General features: G+C 30.1%; 1 pseudogene across 1 annotated transcript; it reads right to left on the bottom strand.

The window, feature by feature from the left end:
- Positions 1–8,028: 8,028 nt before the first annotated feature.
- On the bottom strand, positions 8,029–10,236 carry LOC107636051 (ferritin-like catalase Nec2 pseudogene; annotated as a pseudogene). Its single transcript, XR_015880974.1, has 3 exons — positions 9,866–10,236; positions 8,683–8,908; positions 8,029–8,427 (listed from the first exon to the last, which is right to left on the bottom strand). The product of XR_015880974.1 is annotated as a ferritin-like catalase Nec2 pseudogene (transcript).
- Between the last annotated feature and the right edge of the window lie 8,378 nt (positions 10,237–18,614).

The raw sequence follows: 18,614 nt of genomic DNA, 5'->3' as shown, positions 1-18,614 counted from the left end.
AATTCTTTTGTCACAGATTGCTAAGCTTATTGGTGAATTAATTCCTTTCATATATGTAGATTTGATTAAGACTTGTATAGTACTAATATGAATCCATCAAATTTTAGATCTTTTTTGTTGATCCTTAATTTTCTCAATCTGTTTGCTCAATTCTTCATCATTTATCAAAGCTATTTCAAGTTTTCCATTGGCGGATTTTATCTTTATAGGAGCTTCAAGTTGAATTTTTCCATAGTATATTATATTTTTTCTATTAAAAACTTCTTTTAAGAGATTTTGTTTATTAAAGTTTTCATGTGATTTGAGATTTAATTCTATTTTTAGAATAGCCTGTTTTTCATTATCTAATAAAGCAGTTAATCTATAATAATCAGATTCTTCTGTTAATTCTACACTTTCTAAATAATTCATAATTGAAAGACTAGGATGAAGATGTACCTTTCTGGAGAAAAAACTTCCTTTATTTAGTATATTTTACATAAGGTGTTTTTATCTCCAGAGGGAAGATTGTAGATGCTAACTCCAGAGGAGAGTTTAGAATTATTTTTCCCTAAGGGAATTTTTTTTCAGACTATAGAATCGCCTTGGCAACTTCCTCCTTACTCTCCTAGCATATGAGTACTCTTAGCCTCCTGCTTTCTATTGTCTGATGCTTCTACAATTGCCTAAGCAACCTATTTATAATAGTTGGGTTTGATGGACAATTCCCATCCTTACCCTTCTTATGACGTCATTGCTTACGTCATTGTTTGTTCTTTTGCACCAGCTACATTGTTGGTGCTCTATGACCTAAGTGCTTACATCACTATGCAATAATGTTGAGAGATGCTTCAGATGCACTGTCCTCCTCTTTTATCATGTGACCCTCAGATGCATTGTCTCCTTCCTTCATCATGTGAGTTGATTCCGTTTCATTATTGCTTTCTTCAGATATCTCTGAGGCACATAGCTGGCACTTGTGGTCTTCTCTGTCTTTTATCAAATAGCAGAGATTCCTCTTTATCCCTTCAGGGAGCTTTTCTAAAAGTCCAGATAAGTTGTAAAATGCTGATTCAAATTCCACCAAGAGTCTCATCTCTCTTTCTTCAATTTCATTTCTTTTACTGGACACAAGCAGAGTATTTCTACTTTTATAATTAATCCTTGTGTGAGATTCCTTCGTTATTTTTTGAGTTCTTTCAAAGACCCTTGCTAATGTGCTGGCTAACCTTCCTTAATGACTGTAAATCGTTAAATCTTGAATCTGATCAATTGGTTGAAAATTTCCTGGGAAGACGGACATGAATATTACTTGGTGTGCTGGAACCAAGCATTCTTCTTCTTCATTAAAAATAGGTTTGACTGTTTGTAAATTTTAGGGATATATCCCTTGGATTTACATTGTCAATCATATTTTTAAATCTCTTTACTGCATCAACGAATCCTGCAGGAAACTCACTAATAATTTTTAGATCATTAAAAATTAAAATTGTATCAATTAATCCATATTGGAAAAACTGATAGGTGTCAGATGGGGAAGCATCTGGGAATATAACCAGCTTTGTTAGCTGTTCTTTGGCAATAGGATAATATCCCAAAATTGCCCTTTTTTCTTCAGTCCAATTCAGGACTATGTTAAGGGTTTCTTTGAGATTTGATCTACAGATCCTTTTCTTTTCCTTGATTTCAGCCCTTGTAGGAATGTTTCTTATTATCCCTGTTCTCTGGGTTTGAATTGGAGTTTTATCTGCTCTTTTTAAGGTTTGCTCTGGATGGAGAGCTTCATATTCCCTGAAGGATTCCTTTGCCTCTTCCAGTGTTAGAAACCCTCCTTTATGAATTATCCTTGATTGATGTGTGAATGGTGCTGCTTTTTCCCAGGCATCATATACTCCTTTCATGGGGCCATTATAAATTACATAATATTTTTTATCTTAGGTGGATTTTTTAATGATTTCAGCAATTGTTTTATTCTCTGAAATTTTTTCTTCACCTGATTTGTCCACCACGCTTAGCTGGCTGAACTCTGATGGTTTTGCTTGCTGTGTTGATTTCATTACTTCGATGGCCTTCTTGAGAGATTGAATCTGTGTCATTATTTGCTGACAATGCTTGCATTTTTCGAGTTCTTGCTCATATTTTTGAATTTCTTGATCTAATGCGTTGTAGACGAACTCCATTCTCTTGTTAATGTATCTGCAATAACATTTTTGTCACCCTTAATATATTCAATTTTTATTGGATATTGTAACAAAAATAATTGCCATCTTACCAATCGTCCATGATTATAATCAACTTTTAAATTATATCGTATGAAACCTGTTAGGTAACTTGAATCTGTCCTTAATGTAAGTTCTCTGGGTAGTAAATCAATTTTCCATTTCTTAAGAGATTTAATTGCTGCTAGAGTTTCCTTTTCATGAGTGGTATATCTCTGTTCTGTTGGAGTAAAAATCCCTGAAATATACCTGCAAAGTAATTCCTTTGGGGAAACTTTAGAATCTAATGATTCTTTTTCTTGTTCCAAACTTTTTATAGCTTTCTTAGCTTTTAGACATCCTGACCAGGTTATGTCTGAAGCATCTGTTTCTACTATTAAGTAGTCATTTTCTTCTGGAATATAAAGTTCTGGAAGTTTTTCACATAATTCTTTAATCCTTTGAATTTGCATACTATCTTTTTCATCCCATTTCCATTCTTTTTTAGTACTTATTTTTGGAAATAAGCTTTTAGTGTATTCTGTTATATTCTTTAAAAATTCTTGATCAGAAATATAATTTATACACCCTAAAAATCTTTGTAATTGTTTTCTATCTTCTATTTTATTAGGAAATAAATTTACCTTTTCTAGGACATTTGGCTGAAGTTTTAGCTTTCCTTGAGTGGATAGAATTAATCCAAGAAACTCTATTTCTTGTTTTGCTATTCTTGCTTTCTTTTTGCTAAGAACTAATCATTTTTCTTTACATCTTTCTAAAACTATTAATAATTTTTGAAGATGATCTTCTCTATCCTGTTTTGTAAAAATTAGTATATCATCAATGTACACTAAAACAAATTCATTTAACTCTTTTAGATTTTCTTCCATAAATCTTTGATAAATACCCGGGGCTTGTTTTAATCCAAATGGTAATACATTCCATTCATAGAGCAACACACTTGTTGATTCTTTTGTTGGGCAAGTAAAAGCAGTTAATTTCTTTGTTTCTTCGTCTAAACGAAGTTGCCAATATCCTGATTTTACATCAAGAGATGAAAACCAAGTTGCTCCTTTGATTTTTTCTAAAATAGAATCTTTTCTTGGAAGTTTATGAGCATCACCAATAGTTGCTTCATTCATCTTCTTATAGTTAATAACCATTCTTCGTTTTCCCCTTTTAATTTCATTATTGTTTTCGACATAAAAGGCTGGAGCCGCATGAGGACTTTTACTTAATCTTATAATTCCTTTTTCCAAAAGATCTCTACATTCTAGTGAAAACTCTTCTCTATTTCTTACGAAATAAGAAATTTTATTTGGAACATTTATCTCTTTTGTAGGATCTTTTAATTTAATACTTACTAATTCGTTATTTGTATTTTTAATATCTAAAGGATTTTCAACACAAATTTCATCCAAAAGTTCTTCTATCTTTATTTCAAGATTATTTTTTGGGATATTTATCTGAAAGTATAAATTTAAATAACATGTCTCTAATATAGAAAATATTTTAAATTTTAAGATCTTATCTATAGTAGTAGTCGGTATTTTTATACGTTTTGATTTTTGATTTATTGAAGAATCGTGTGGAGCTTTTAAAACTATATATGTTAATTCTTGAATGAATGGATGATATAGCTTTAAAAAATTATTTCCTATGATAAAATCCATTCCAGAATCTAACATATATATAGATGGAACAATGAACCTATAATTTTGAATAAAAATTTCAACCATCTCTGCTTTTTGGTCAATTTTATGTATTGATTTGTCAGCTATTCTAACTCTTAATGGTTTCTTTAATTTTTTCCAATCAAGTTTTATATTTGAACTAGCAAAGCATTGTGTTGCTCCAGAATCTATGAAAGCATTTATAAACTTTTCTGTTATTTTTATAGTAATAAATGTAGCATTATTACTCAGTCTCTGAGTCTGTTTCCGAGACATATTCAAAAATATAGTCTAAGTTATCATCAGATTCCTCTAAAGGTTCCATGAAACAAGACTTAGCAATTTCTATTTGTTTAGTAAGATCCTTTTTATCCTTCTTTTTCGGACATTCATTTGCATAGTGTCCTTCTTCTTGGCAATACCAACATTTACCATTTTCTTTTTTATTCGGGCAATAGATATTTCTTTGTTTTTTGTTTTTATTATTATTTTCCTTTCTAAAATATCTCTTTTTTCTCCAGTTTGGATAGTATTTTCTTTTTCTAAATTGATATTTTCTTTTTCTTTGAAAATTTTTATTAAGACCATATTTTTGAGGTATCTCTTCATTATCTTGACAGCAAATTCTAATTATATTTGCAAATCTTTTTTGAGTTGCTTCTTGCATACAACGTTCTTTTATTTCCTCTCTTATTGCAGAGGTTGCTCCACCAAAGTTATTTTCAATTGTTCCTCTATTTATTTCTCTTATAAATCTTCCCATTATAAATTCATTAGCAGGATATGGAAGTTTTGTTATATACATACTAAGATAATGATTTTTATCTTCTTCTTTTAATTTGTAATAATGTATTCTATATTCACATATATAAGACTCCACATTACATAGATCATATATCTGAATATTAGCTAAATGGTTTTTTGCTTCTTGATATTCTTTATTATAAACTTCTTGTCTATGATCTATAATATTTTTTCCAAAAAATTCTTTATATAGAATCATCATTATATATAATATCTTATCATAAGCTGTAGTTTTTGTTGCTAATTCTTCTATTATTTGGTTTTCTATTGATGTCATATAATCTCTTATAGTTCCTTTAGTATGAAACCCTATGTAATTCCAAATATCTCTTCCAGACAATTCACTAAGTTTTGGATTAGTAAAGGCTTCTAATAAAAAGGAATTCAACCAATTTTCAAAAATTTCTTTTTCGTTCTTTTTACAGTCTAAATCGAGCATTCTTTCTCCTTCCATTTCCTGGATTTTAGGAACATATTTTGATGGTATTTTTGTATATTTTGAATCTTTATTTGTAAACCCTTTTTTAAAAGCATAATTATCAAAACCTGTTTTCCATTTAAATTGAGATTGATTATCCTTAGATGTTCCAACTTCATTTTTTACTTGTATTGGAATGGCTGGTTCTTCGTCACTTGAATAATCTAGAATGTGTTCTTCATTTTCTATATTTTCAGAATTTACTAATTCTACTTCTATTTGAAAACCATGTTCCATAATATTATTTTCTTGAGCCATTTTTAATTGTTTAAAAAGCATTGTAACTTCTTCTAATTTTTCTTCAATATTCATAATTTCAATGGTGGTTTTACTTTTAAGTCTGTTATGTTGATTATATTTTGGAATTTTTCTTCTTTGGGATTCTCTTTTTCCTTATTTCTTTGAAATTTTATGGATATTAATATTTCTTCAAGCATATCTACTATAGAATTTAATTGTGGGTTAAAAGTATGATAAAGATGTGGGGAATCATTTCCATGGTAGCATTTTTTAGAAGTTCCGTGTGAAAAATAAGTTTTTTCAGATTTTTGAAGTCCTTCAATAAAACTTATAGTAAAATAAAGATTTTGAGAAAAATCGTTTTGTATTGATTTTAAGAATTCGGTGTCATTACAATTAACATTGGTTAAAATCATTAATTTTTGATCTATTAATTTTGATAATTTAACTATTTCTTCTCTTAAATCTTCTAATTTACTTTTTTCCATTAGGTGACGCTTTTCTTTGTGAAGAGTTATGGTTTTAACTGAAAAGTGTGGCTTTAAAATGTATGGTTTATATTTTGCCACGTAGCATATCTTTAAATTTTGATGTGTACCTTATATTTTACCTATTTAAAATGTAGGATTGTTTGATTTATCTGACAAAAAAAATCAGATGCACATCTAATAAATTAGACCAATATATATATATATATATATATATATGTTTTATATAAATTATTTTTTATATATATGTAGCATAATTATTATAATTTATATCAATAATATAGACATAAAAAATCAGTTAATTACTAATTAGTAACCACATGTAAACATATATATTTAATGTCTTATAAATTCTTTTTATATAAACAAATTTGGTTATTCTATGCTGACGGCTTCAATTATTTCTATTACTTATTATTTATTACTTGAAAAAATATGTCCAATAATATGTATAAATATATATAAATATATAATAACTAATTTGATGATTAATTTTATTTTAGGGTACATACAGTTATTTTATATTAAAAGTTTTAATTTTTAATTTTTAATTTTTTAATATAAACTTCTTTAAATCCTTTACTAGATATTTATAGCAAAATCTTTTAAATAATTATTTTATCACCGTCATATTCGATATAATGTTTATTAAAAATATAATTATTTATATATTTTTTCACATCAACTTAAAATTTTAAGAAAAATAATTTTATAATATAGAATTAAAATTTTTATAATAAAAAAAATCTAAAGTTCAATCTTGACGACTTCAAAAAAAAAATTATACAAAATAGTTCACGTAAACCCAACAAAAATTATATAAAAAATTATGTTAAAAATATAATCATGTGTTTTTTTTTATTAATTTAATTAAATTTTTGTAATTGGTTTCATAGGCATAACATCGATAAGTATAACTACTATATATATCATCACATTGATAAGTAGCGGATGTTAAAATTTTAAGAGAAAATTTCACTTCTTTTCTCTACGAGATGTTAAAATGACATTTTTTTTTCTTCTATTTTATAAATATATATTCTCTCCCTTTCTAAGTTTTAAAAAACCTCCTCTTTAATCTATTTTAAACTTTTTGTGTTAACTAATGTTAACTTTATCCATTTTTTAAGAAAAAATAAATTATTTTTTAAAAAAATATCCATTAACAAAAATTTTATTTTTTATCATTAAATTTTGTTTACAAAAATACCCTTTAATAAATTATTCTTTTATTGATTAAATTATATTTTTAAAAAAATTAATAATTATATTATTTTTTCTAAAATACCCTTCAATAATTTTTAATTATTAAATTATAATTTTATCAAAATTTTTATTAATAATTTTTTATATTTTACTATTAATTTTTTGACATCTATATATATTATTTTAACATTAAATAAAAAATTTTAGTAAGATTATCTTTCAATATCAATATATATTAATCATTATACATATTAATAGTGGTAAAATTTTTTATTTAATGTTAAAATAATAAATATTGATATGAAAAAATTAATAGTAAAATATAAAAATAATTGTTAACAAAAATTTTGGTAAAATCATAATTTAATAATTAAAAAATTATTGAAGGGTAGGTATTTTAGAAAAAATAATTTAATTATTAATTTTTAAAAAATATTTTGGTAAAAATATAATTTAATTAATAAAAAAATAATTTATTAAATGATATTTTGGTAAGCAAAATTTAATGATAAAAAATAAAATTTTTGTTAATGGGTATTTTTTAAAAAAAATAATTTTTTTTCTTAAAAAATGGATAAAGTTAATATTAGTTAACCCAAAAAATTTAAATGGATTAAATAGGAGGTTTTTTAAAAGTTAGAATGAAAAAAAATATATATTTATAAAATAGAGGGAAGGAGAGTGTCATTTTAGTATCTCAGAAGGGAAAGGAGTAGAATTTTCTCAAATCTAAATGATAGAATATATTTTTCACGGAACAATTATTATTATTATTATTATTATTATTATTATTATTATTATTATTATTGGGTAACATGCATTACACCTCAATGTTTACAGCGGCATATATATAGAACAAATTTAGTACAATGGCATATATATGGCAATTTATTCATTAGATTTTTTTTTTTTTTTTTGGTGACTAATTTATTCATTAGATTATAACTTAAAACAGATCCTTATTAGTTATAATTATTAAAGTATATATATGAAGCAAGGAAAGATTTAGCTAGAACACCATCAGCTCCCTTAGGAAAGAAGCCACCAGGACGACTTTCATTGCCTGTCAGATACACTATCCTCAACAGTTCCGGTGCTGTTCTTCCATATTGAAGAGAATCATTGTTACCTGAAAGAATATTCCCACTCACTTTACCCTCTGCACCAAGCTCTTTAGGTACCACAAGACCTTCATCTTTGAGACCTTCCCTTCCTAACTTGTTCCTAAGCTCTGAAATGCGATTTGTGAACTCTTCCACACTCTCTTTATATGGATCTACCAATCGTGCTCGATGTTCATATAGCAACGTTCGAATAACTCCATCTTGGCCAGATTCCATGCCGAGAATTCCGGCAAGAAGCTGCATTTGCATTGCAACATATATCAGTAACCCAATAATAAAAGAGTTTAATTTTGATACATCCATACAATTATATTCATTTTTTTTATAACTATTCAAGCGATAAATATAAAATATAATTATTTTCTGTTGATGTGACATTACGTAATTGAATGCATGTGTAAAACTATTTTACACGGATAATATATCAAAATTAAATTCTAATAAAAAATAATAATCACTTTAGAACTTAGAATTTAAGATTTAATAATATACCGCCTTGGCGGTTGGAGTTTCGAGCAATATATTGGCATTAGTTAGGCCAGTAACGCCGATATAAGGAATAACGTAAGATGCAAGCAAAAAGTTGATTTCATTGACATAGGGATCGAATGGAGGTACAAGTGGCCTTTCAAAGGCATTATCCATTAATTGGGCAAATAATTCTGAGCTTATGTTCAACAATGGCCTTGGAAACCCTTTCACTATCCGCTTTTTGGCCCTGCAACCAAAATTAACATCATCTTTGTTACTATTACACTTTGTTACTAATCCATAAAACCATCACAAAATAAAGTACTGATTAAGTATGTAGGATAAAATTAAACTTATGGGTTCATTTGTCTAGCTAGTAGCTACCTTCATATTCTGATATATTCTTCTTTCATTATCACTATTTATTCTGTTAAATATAATTATATCATTATATTTTGATGTTTAATTAACAGAGCCAAAAATAAAAAAGAACCAACACTTTAACACAAAAATTTGTATTCTATATACATAAATTCTGATTGTTATGTAGTTTTATCCTATAGATTTAAAAAATAAGATTCAATTTGGTTAATAAATAATGTTAAAAAAGACATTTTTCTTACTTTATTTTTTAAAAATTATCCTAAAATGATAGGTATTTCTTAAGAATAATATTAGATAATTAATAAAAATTATTATTTTTTATCAATACTTAGTCAACAATACTTTAAATTTTAAGTTTTAAATTCTAATTCTAATATTATAAAAGGTGTCAGCTCTCTATGTCATCCTAGCCTGGCCTCAAATTAATTAAATCGCAGCTAAAGCTTGTTGTTACCAAGTCGTACATTTGCTTTCACCAAGTTTATGAAAAATGGGATTCTAATAAAAAGATTTTGGTGTCAATGTGGAAGGAAGGGCCAATGTATTTTCGGGTGTGGAAACCATGGAACAATGTTAAACTCTTGATACTATAAAGTGATTTTGAGATAAGAACATAAATTGGCTGAATGGAGAGCCAGAGAAGAGAATGTGTGTAAAGAGAATTATATAGTTAACTAACTAATCTCAACAGATTCCTAACTGCACTCTAACAAGAACTATCCTTTACTAAATTGAAATTGCATATTCTAAAGAATTGATTGAAGAACAAAATACACATATAATTCCAAAAATGATAATATAATTGGAGATGAGAATGAACCTCAATTGTCCAGTGTATTGATAACCAATTTGGGACATAAGATCCTTAACGAGGGGACCTAGATTGGCCCTTTTGGCACCAATGGGAGGGGGTCCTCCTTCTACTAACTTTGGAGCAACAACATCCAATCCATATCCCAATGCCCCATTCAAGAAGAACTCACATTCCAAGTAAGCAAAATTCAAAGCAAATTCAAACAAATCTTTTTCAGTTTGTGTGATAGTTGTGTTGTCTGATCTTACAAGAACCATATTAGGAGTATAAGAGAGGAGCACTAGTAATGGAAACAACATTATAACAAAGGATTTGCTAGATTTGGAAATAATGGTAACTGCCATTTTTTTCTTGTTTGTTGTCGATGATGCATGCATACTTTGGTGGTTCACATATATATATAAAGAATTCGTTTACATAAGGTAGACACGGTCGAATAATTTTTATGTGATGAATTTTATGAAAAAAATTCTTAAGTGTTCTCTTGATGTAAATTATAACTCTTATATTGATTTATTAGTTGAATGACAAGTTATTAATATATATTTATAACAAAGTAAAGATTCATATGTAGTTGTCTTCACATTTAATAATTAAGAATAGTTAGACGATAATTAGTCAAATATGTTAAGTTATCTAATAGTATTATTCAACTATCAAATTCACATAAAAATAATTGGATATAAATATTCACTTTATAATAAAATTATTTTAATTAAAAAAATTAATTCTTTTTATAAGACAGCTCTACAAGTTATAACATTTTGCGTGCCTTGAGCCGAGGTTACTATATTAATGGTCAGTTGGGGATCACTATTTTGAAATTACATGGGAACCGAAAGGAACAATGACCCTTTCTCATCCAAAGATTTTTAGCTTGGTTCCAATTGGATGCATGGCCAATTCATTATGCACCAAATTTAATTTCCATCAATAATGTGGAATAGCGGTCCTGACGGACCTAAAGATAGTGCATTATTATTAGATATATGCCTTCTCTTACTCATTTAAATTAAAAAAAAAAAATTAATTTATAATATAATATCAAAATTTAGAGTTTGATGTTTGATAACTATTGACGTATAATGTGTGTGGGCCTAGTATGGGCCCCATGTAATATTATTGTAGTACACTTTTTTTATCTTGTTCAAACACTACAACAGAACTATCAGATAGCGGCGGATATAAAGCAATATTATTGCGGCGATTTTCGACTGTTGCTGAAAAATAGGCCGCGGGTAAATAGTTAGTGGCAGTTTTATCTAACCGTTGAATAACCGCCGCGTAATAAGAAATGGTTTTGTGGCAGTTTTTACCCGCTGCCATAGGGGTTAGCAAAATGTATAATAATTTTACGGCGGTTGCAAACCGTCGCTAAATAGCAGGATGATAAAAATGATGGCCGTTATGCGGCGGTTAGAAATTGCCGCCAAATTTCGAAATCCCATTAAAGTTTTAACTCTTTTTATTATTTTGCCTTTTTATAGTTGTCTGTTTATTCAACTTTAATTAATTAGTTACTGATTAATTTAAAAAACTTCCAACCAAATAAAACAACAAAATAACACAACAAACTAAATTATATATATGCAAACATAACATATATAATGAGATTGTCATAAGTGCATCATTCAATATAAAGTAAAATTTGATAATTTCAAGAAAATAAACATAAAGCACTAAAACAATTCAAATTCAATAGTATCTAATAACATTGATTGAAAGTCAATATTTTTGTTGCGGGTTATGATTGCCAAAAGAAGATGGCCTTGCGCGCGCGATGATGTTTATAGAGAAAAATTTTTGTGATAATGTGGTCTTCACTATCTTAAACGATAGCGGCAAATCAAAAGACAATCTTAAAGCTCGCAAAGATTTACAATGCATGGGCATAAGGCCTGAATTGTGGCCAGACAAAGGTGGTAAATATCTTTCTACAATATTTACAATGTCAAAATCACAGAGGGATGTATTCCTGAAGACTCTGTAGAATTTGGTCTTCCCAGATGGTTACTCTAGCAATATTGCTCGTTGTGTTGATTTGCGACAACGCAAGTTGTCTGGGTTGAAAAGTCATGACTGCCATATTCTAATGGAACAATTACTTCCGATTTTGGTGAAAAATGCACTTCTGAGTCCGGTGTCCAATGTGATTGCAAATTTGTCATCATTTTTTCGAGAACTTTGTGGGAAAGCCATAAACCCTATGCAGCTTGCTGACCTTTAGAATCATGTTGTGCAAACCCTGTGTCAGATGAAAATGATTTTTCTTCCATCTTTCTTCACCGTCATGGTTTACCTAACGGTGCATCTCGTTGATGAAGTAAATCTTAGTAGACCAGTACATTATCGGTGGATGTATCTAATAGAAATATTAGCTTGGTAATAAACCCCTTAAATACAATCAGTTGAATTAATTGTGTATATACTGAGCGTTATGTTGTATTTATATAAAAGGTATCTAGGTTGTTTGAAGCAATATGTTCGTAATAGGGCACAACCAGAAGGCTCAATTGCGGAAGGATATTTATCTCAGAAAATTCTGACTTTTTGTTCTAGATCTTTGGATAATATTGAGACTAGAATCAACCGACCAAAGCGACTTGATGATCAACCCGTTGATGTTAGAAATAATTTAGGGGAAACTATGTTCCCAGCTATTGGAAAGGCATTAAGGGTTGTTTCACATTTCGAACTCACTCCAATAGAAAAACATCAAGCACATCCATCGTCATGTGCTAGTCAACTGTGAGGCCGTTGTTCCGTTTCTTGAGTAAGTATACACATGTATTTTTAAAACACGAATATAACTCTATTCACCCAGTGACTAGTTGGACTAATTTTCTTTTCTTTCAAAAAGTACATTTAGGGAAAAAACAAAGCGAAGATTACGGGCTCAAACAAGGTCGCAATATAAGATAGACAGTGTTGTGCATGCAGGATTTCCTTGGTGGTTTAAGCATGAGGTTGATAGATATTAAACTGACTAATGTGTTTTTAGCCTAGAATTCGTACTTTATGAAATCCGATTTTAATATAAAGCATGAATGTTATGTGGTGCCAGGTTCCAATGGAAAGTACACTTCATTCGAAAGAAATGAAGTTGCTTGCATGCGGTCCCATGATTCAAGCAAGACGTTTTGGGACGTACAACGTTAATGGGTACAAGTTTAGTGGAGTATATGCAAGAAGTTATGCAAAAATGCGTGATAATAGAGTGGTTGTTGGTAGTGTTCCGTATTATGAAAAAATTGTAGACATAATTAAATTGAATTATAGCTGTCATTTCACAGTGGTATTGTTCAAATGTGTTTGGGCTGATACCACTACCAGTAGAGATATCAAACAAGATCATTTGGGCCTTACTAGCGTTAATTTTTCTCGTTCGATACATGCTGGTGATCGAGAAGATGATGAACTGTATATATTGGTATTAGAAGCTTATCTTGTATACTATGTGGATGATGAAGTACCTAAGGAATGGAGTGTTGTGGTTCATGTGAAATCACGAGATTTGTATGACATGGGAGAAGTGAATGAAGAAGCTGAAGTTGATTTTTCTCCACAGCCAGGGTTGAACATGTCAGCGGAAGGTGACATTGGATATTTACATTTGACAAGGGAAGATGATATAGAAGATCCCATAGAAAATGCTTCAGAGAATTTCGATGATTTGCGTAATGCTTATATGAAGAAAGTTAACGTATAACAAGGATCTTTGTGCCATGAGTAAGTTAAATAAACTCAACGATGCACATTGTTTTCTTTGGTTATAAAAAACTTGTGTATTTTTTATTTGCAGTTAAGTCTTTAATGTATTGTGCGTTTTCATGAATAAAAGCAGATTTTTCATTTTTTTCACCGGTTTTTTCGTCAAAAGTTTGTTTAAGTTAAATTTTTAGTGTTGTTTCAGTTGTTGTTGTTCTTAATTTTGCAGTTTTGATAATCTTGATATCTAATATTCGATATCAATTCCAATAGTGTTACGATTTTTAAACATTAGTGAACATAACATGATGGTGGAACAAGACAAATGAAAACTGAGAACTTTTCATCATGTTGTACAAGCTTCTGTCTAAGAAATTTGCCCAAACTACCAACAAGGGAGATGGTAATTGTTGTTTATTTGCGTTTAGTTTTAAAATTGTCTTAGTATATTGTCGTCTATTTTTTTTCTAAATTACTATCTAATGACTTAGGAGTTCTCAATTTCTTCTGGGTATACTTATTTTGTTGTATGCAATTTGATATTTTCAGTATTACCTGAATATTTTGGAAAATTAGTTCTTGACAGTCTAGATGAAAAAGAGTCTGATTCAGAAGATAATTTAGATGATATCTCCTCCGTTGGAATTGACAGATCCATGTAATTTGATCTTAATAAAGTTTCGGAAGAAGACTACGAAACTTTAGAAGACCAACAAAGACAAGATGATATACATGTTACAAAAAGGTGCTTTAATCTGAACAAAAAGCCATGGTATGGAGATGGCATATCAGATCCTATAAGACGAGAAGCCCATAGATTCTTGACATAGTATTTTTTGCCAGGTCAATGCGATGTTGAAGAGAAATTTTGACCTTTTATTATAAGAGTTACGTTGATTCCCTTAATTTAATGTTTGGGTCACGGTTTTACATATTTATCTACTTTTAGAATTTCTTGATTTAGGTTCAATAAGGCATAACTTCGATGAAGAGTAACTTTAATCTATGCTCGTTAGAACTTTATTTTTTAAGTTTATAAATTCAGACTATGCCTTTATTTTTTTTCTTTTACATTTATGTTTGAATGCAAATTTAAATGATAATATAGTAAACGAGAAAATCTTATTAGTAAATTTGTTCACATGAGTTAACATATATAACTTATTTAACTTGTGAACTTTTTTATGTAAAACGAATCTAGAAATAGTATTACGAATTTAAGTAACAATGATCTAAACATATGTAGTTTAAAAAAGTTGTGTCAACTTAACTAGACTATACCCAAATGGTTATTACTAAAAAAACATTGAAATATGTAGTTAAACACATTTTGCGGCGGGTAGAAGAAAACCGCCGCAAAATGTAAAATAATAATTCACCTCAAGTTACATATCGTGGTGGTTCTAGAAAAACCGCCGTTAAATATAAGGCTGATTGCAGCCCCACTCCTAACCACCGCGATATGCGCCGCAATTATTCATTTGGCAGTGGTTTTATAAAACTGCCCCAATATTCCCGCCACTATCTGCAGGAATTGTTGTAGTGAAAGTACATGCAGAAGCATAAAAGATGTATATAAGTCATAATCTGTAGTATTGTAAAATAGTTTTGACTTCTCAATAGTTACAATAATCTACTAGTTTGTACAATACGATATTAAGAGCTGGTTACTAGTTTTACTTTCTTTCGTTGAAATTTTTTTCTTCTCTCAATTCGTACTAGTTCCTCTGATTCTTTGTAGAAGATTCATCAAGAACCAATCTTTTGTTCACTATCTTCTCCAATTCTTCATTCTGATTCAGTGTGCTTTCACTCCTTTTATATGGCACTTATTCTTGCTGACACCTCTTCCAACAAAATTGCTCTTGTTCCTTTCTCCGAGAAGCTTGAAGACACTAATTTTTCTACATGGCAACATCAGATTCTACTCACCATTGAGAATATTGACATACTTGATCATCTTGATGCCACCAAAATCCCTCCAAGAATCTTTATAGATGCTGAACGTGCCACTGGAACTGTTTCTGAAAAATTTAAGGAAAGGCATCAATAAAATTTAGCTCTCCTCACTTGGTCAAATCCATCAGTCTCATCATCCTTCAAACCAAAATTGGTGAAATTCAAACAATTTCATGCAGCATGGACATTCATTCAAATGTTTTTCACTTCAACCTCAAAAACAAGAATTCAAAGTCTTAAATCTCAATTAGGGGCTGTTAGAAAAAACGGGTACTGTTTCTAAATTTCTTACCAAAATTCATAAAATTATTGACTCTCTTACTGCTATTGGTTACCCTCTTCAACCCGATGATCATATTCAAGCCATTCTTGATGGCTTGCCAGAGGAATATCCTGGTTACATTTCATTTGTAATGTCCAAAATTTCTAACTACATAGTCATATAAGCTGAGGCTTTCTTGATCTCTTATGAAGAAATGCTAGAAAGATTTAAGAGACCAGACATATCTATACTCATGGTGGCCAATGTCACGCAATCATCTTTCTCTCAACCAAATAATATTCGAGGAAGTTTTCTAAGACGAGGGAGAGGGGGTCGTTTTGGTCGTAGTGGCAGATTTCAAAACGCTCGCCGTCACTGCCAACTATGTTCTAGGCATGGGCATGTAGTGCAGAATTGTTATTTTAGGTTTGATCCATCGTTTCAGAATCCTAACTATACCAATTCAGCCTTAACAATGATTCCCTATTCTACCTCTAACCCACCTCCACCTTCTATCAATTTTCAAAAATCAAGGGCCTACCTAACTGCACCATCCTCGGTTGGAGATAATTCTTGGTATGCTGACTCTGGCGCGAGTCATCATGTAACCAATGATCCCTCCAATCTCTTAACGGCAAATGTCCTGAACTTTTTGTAGGTAATGGACAAAGTATTTCTATCCCTCACTATGGTTCCAAAATTCTTTATAATCAAGCAAATAATATCTATTTTAAGTTAAATACTTTACTATCCAACTATAACTCAGAATCTTCTTGGTGTGTCCAATTTCGCAGAGGATAATAAAGTCTTTTTTGAATTTTGGCCTAAAACATGCTATGTGCGTGATCAGGTTACCCGGAGGTTGCCTCTCATAGGCATAGCTGATCTCGGAATCTACAGATTTGATGGTTTATGTGTACCTAGATCTTTTTTAGTGCCTAAATCTGATGCTATTGTTTCTAATAAATCACATACTGACATACGGCAAAATAAAGCTTCGACATTTTTTTATTCATGTAAAATTCACAATGTTACTACAGACTTGCAATTTCCTAGTAATAACTATAATACATCTTACTCTTCTCATGATTTTAGTTGCACTTCTGTATTTTCTCCGTTTCTTCCTTCTCCTACTTCTGTTAGTGATTCTACCTATCTAGCTTTTCCGGCTACTAATGTTGACATGTGTAAAAATTTTGAATTGTGGCACAAACGCTTAGGTCATTGTGTTGCAAAAATAGTGATGAATGTTCTTAATAAGTGTCATATTCCAGCTAAATATGATCATCATACTACCCATATTTGTAAATTTTGTAGCATGGCTAAAATGCACAAAAATCCATTTTATAATTCTGAATCTATTTATTCTACACCCGTAGAGCTAGTTTTTGTAGATATTTGGGGCCCAGCCCCAGCCTTATTGATAATGAGAATTAGTGTTGATCTATAATTTCTTAATAGAATTCCTTCGTTGCAAGTATAGTCCAAACCAACAACTAACTCTCAATCAAATTTTAATTCAAAAATGTCACAATTCAAAACAAATATAAACCGGGAGTTTTAAGTCCCGGGTCGTCTTCCCTAGGAGTTACAATGAAATACTCAATTATTGGCTATGGGGGATTTGAGGGTTTTGATTATAAGAGACAAAAAATTAAAATGGCAAGTAGTTAAATGGAAAGCAAGTAAAAGCAATAAAAATGGAAATTAAATGGCAAAAAAGGCTCTTGGCAGGAATTGGGAAATTAAGGCTTCCTATCCTAGTCATGGACCACAAACATGGTAATTGTGTAGAATTAATCCCAATTAGTCTATCCTAACATCGAGAATAAGTCAAAAGGGCATAATTGATCTCAATCCACAAGTCCTAGCTAACTCTATTAATGGAAGGCTTAGAGTTAGTGGAAACCAAATCAACTAACAATCCTCACACAATGTAGAATGGACATCCACTACTCAAGTTCACCTAATTACCCAATTTTCCAACCAAGAGTGTGAAAAACTAGGAAAAAATCCAACCCAGCATTTTATCAAACACTTGGAAGGCACAAAATAAAAGGATGGCAAAAAGACAAGAAATATAAATCCTACAACTACTAATTGCAAGAAAACAATAATAACAACTAAATTAAACAATAAGAAACATAAAACATGAATTGAATTAATTAAAATTAAAAGTAACAAAGTGTCATAAATATAAAAGAACAAAATAAAAGAAATAACAAGTAGAATTAAAGAACAAGGGTGCAAGAACAATAAATGGCAAGGAAAACTAAATGAAAACAAGAATTAAACCTGAATTTAGGAGAGATCTAACCTAATCTACCCTAATTCTAGAGAGAAAGGAGAGCTTCTCTCTCTAGAATATGACTTAAAGCATGTTTCTAATCAACCCTAATTGCTCTCCACTTGATATGGAGTGATGCCCCTTTGATATAGCACTCAATCAGCTTCAAAAAGTCCAAAACTGGGCTCTGGAGGCCCAGAAATCGCCCCCAGCGTTTTTCTTTAAGTGAGTCACGTGCGCTGATTCGTGCGTACGCACACGTGCTGAATTTTCCTCTTGTGCATACGCACAGGATGTTGTGCGTACGCACACATGGCTGTGTGCTCCTCCTTTAATTTCTTCATGTTTTCTCCCTATTGCATGCTTTTCCTCCACTCTCATCAAGCCATTCCGACCTATTATACCTGAAATCACTCATCAAAAACATCAAGGCATCGAATGGAATGAAAGTGAAATAAAATTGGTTAAATTAAGCACAAAATAACATGTTTTCACAATTAAGCTCAATTTAGGGAGAGAACACAAAAGTATGCTATTTG

Source organism: Arachis ipaensis, chromosome B4 (assembly GCF_059453495.1).
Source record: "Arachis ipaensis isolate K30076 ecotype BB chromosome B4, ASM5945349v1, whole genome shotgun sequence".
Classification (NCBI taxonomy): Eukaryota; Viridiplantae; Streptophyta; class Magnoliopsida; order Fabales; family Fabaceae; genus Arachis; species Arachis ipaensis.
The sequence above is the reverse complement of the archived record's forward strand: the minus strand, read 5'-3'. Positions and strand labels throughout refer to the sequence as shown.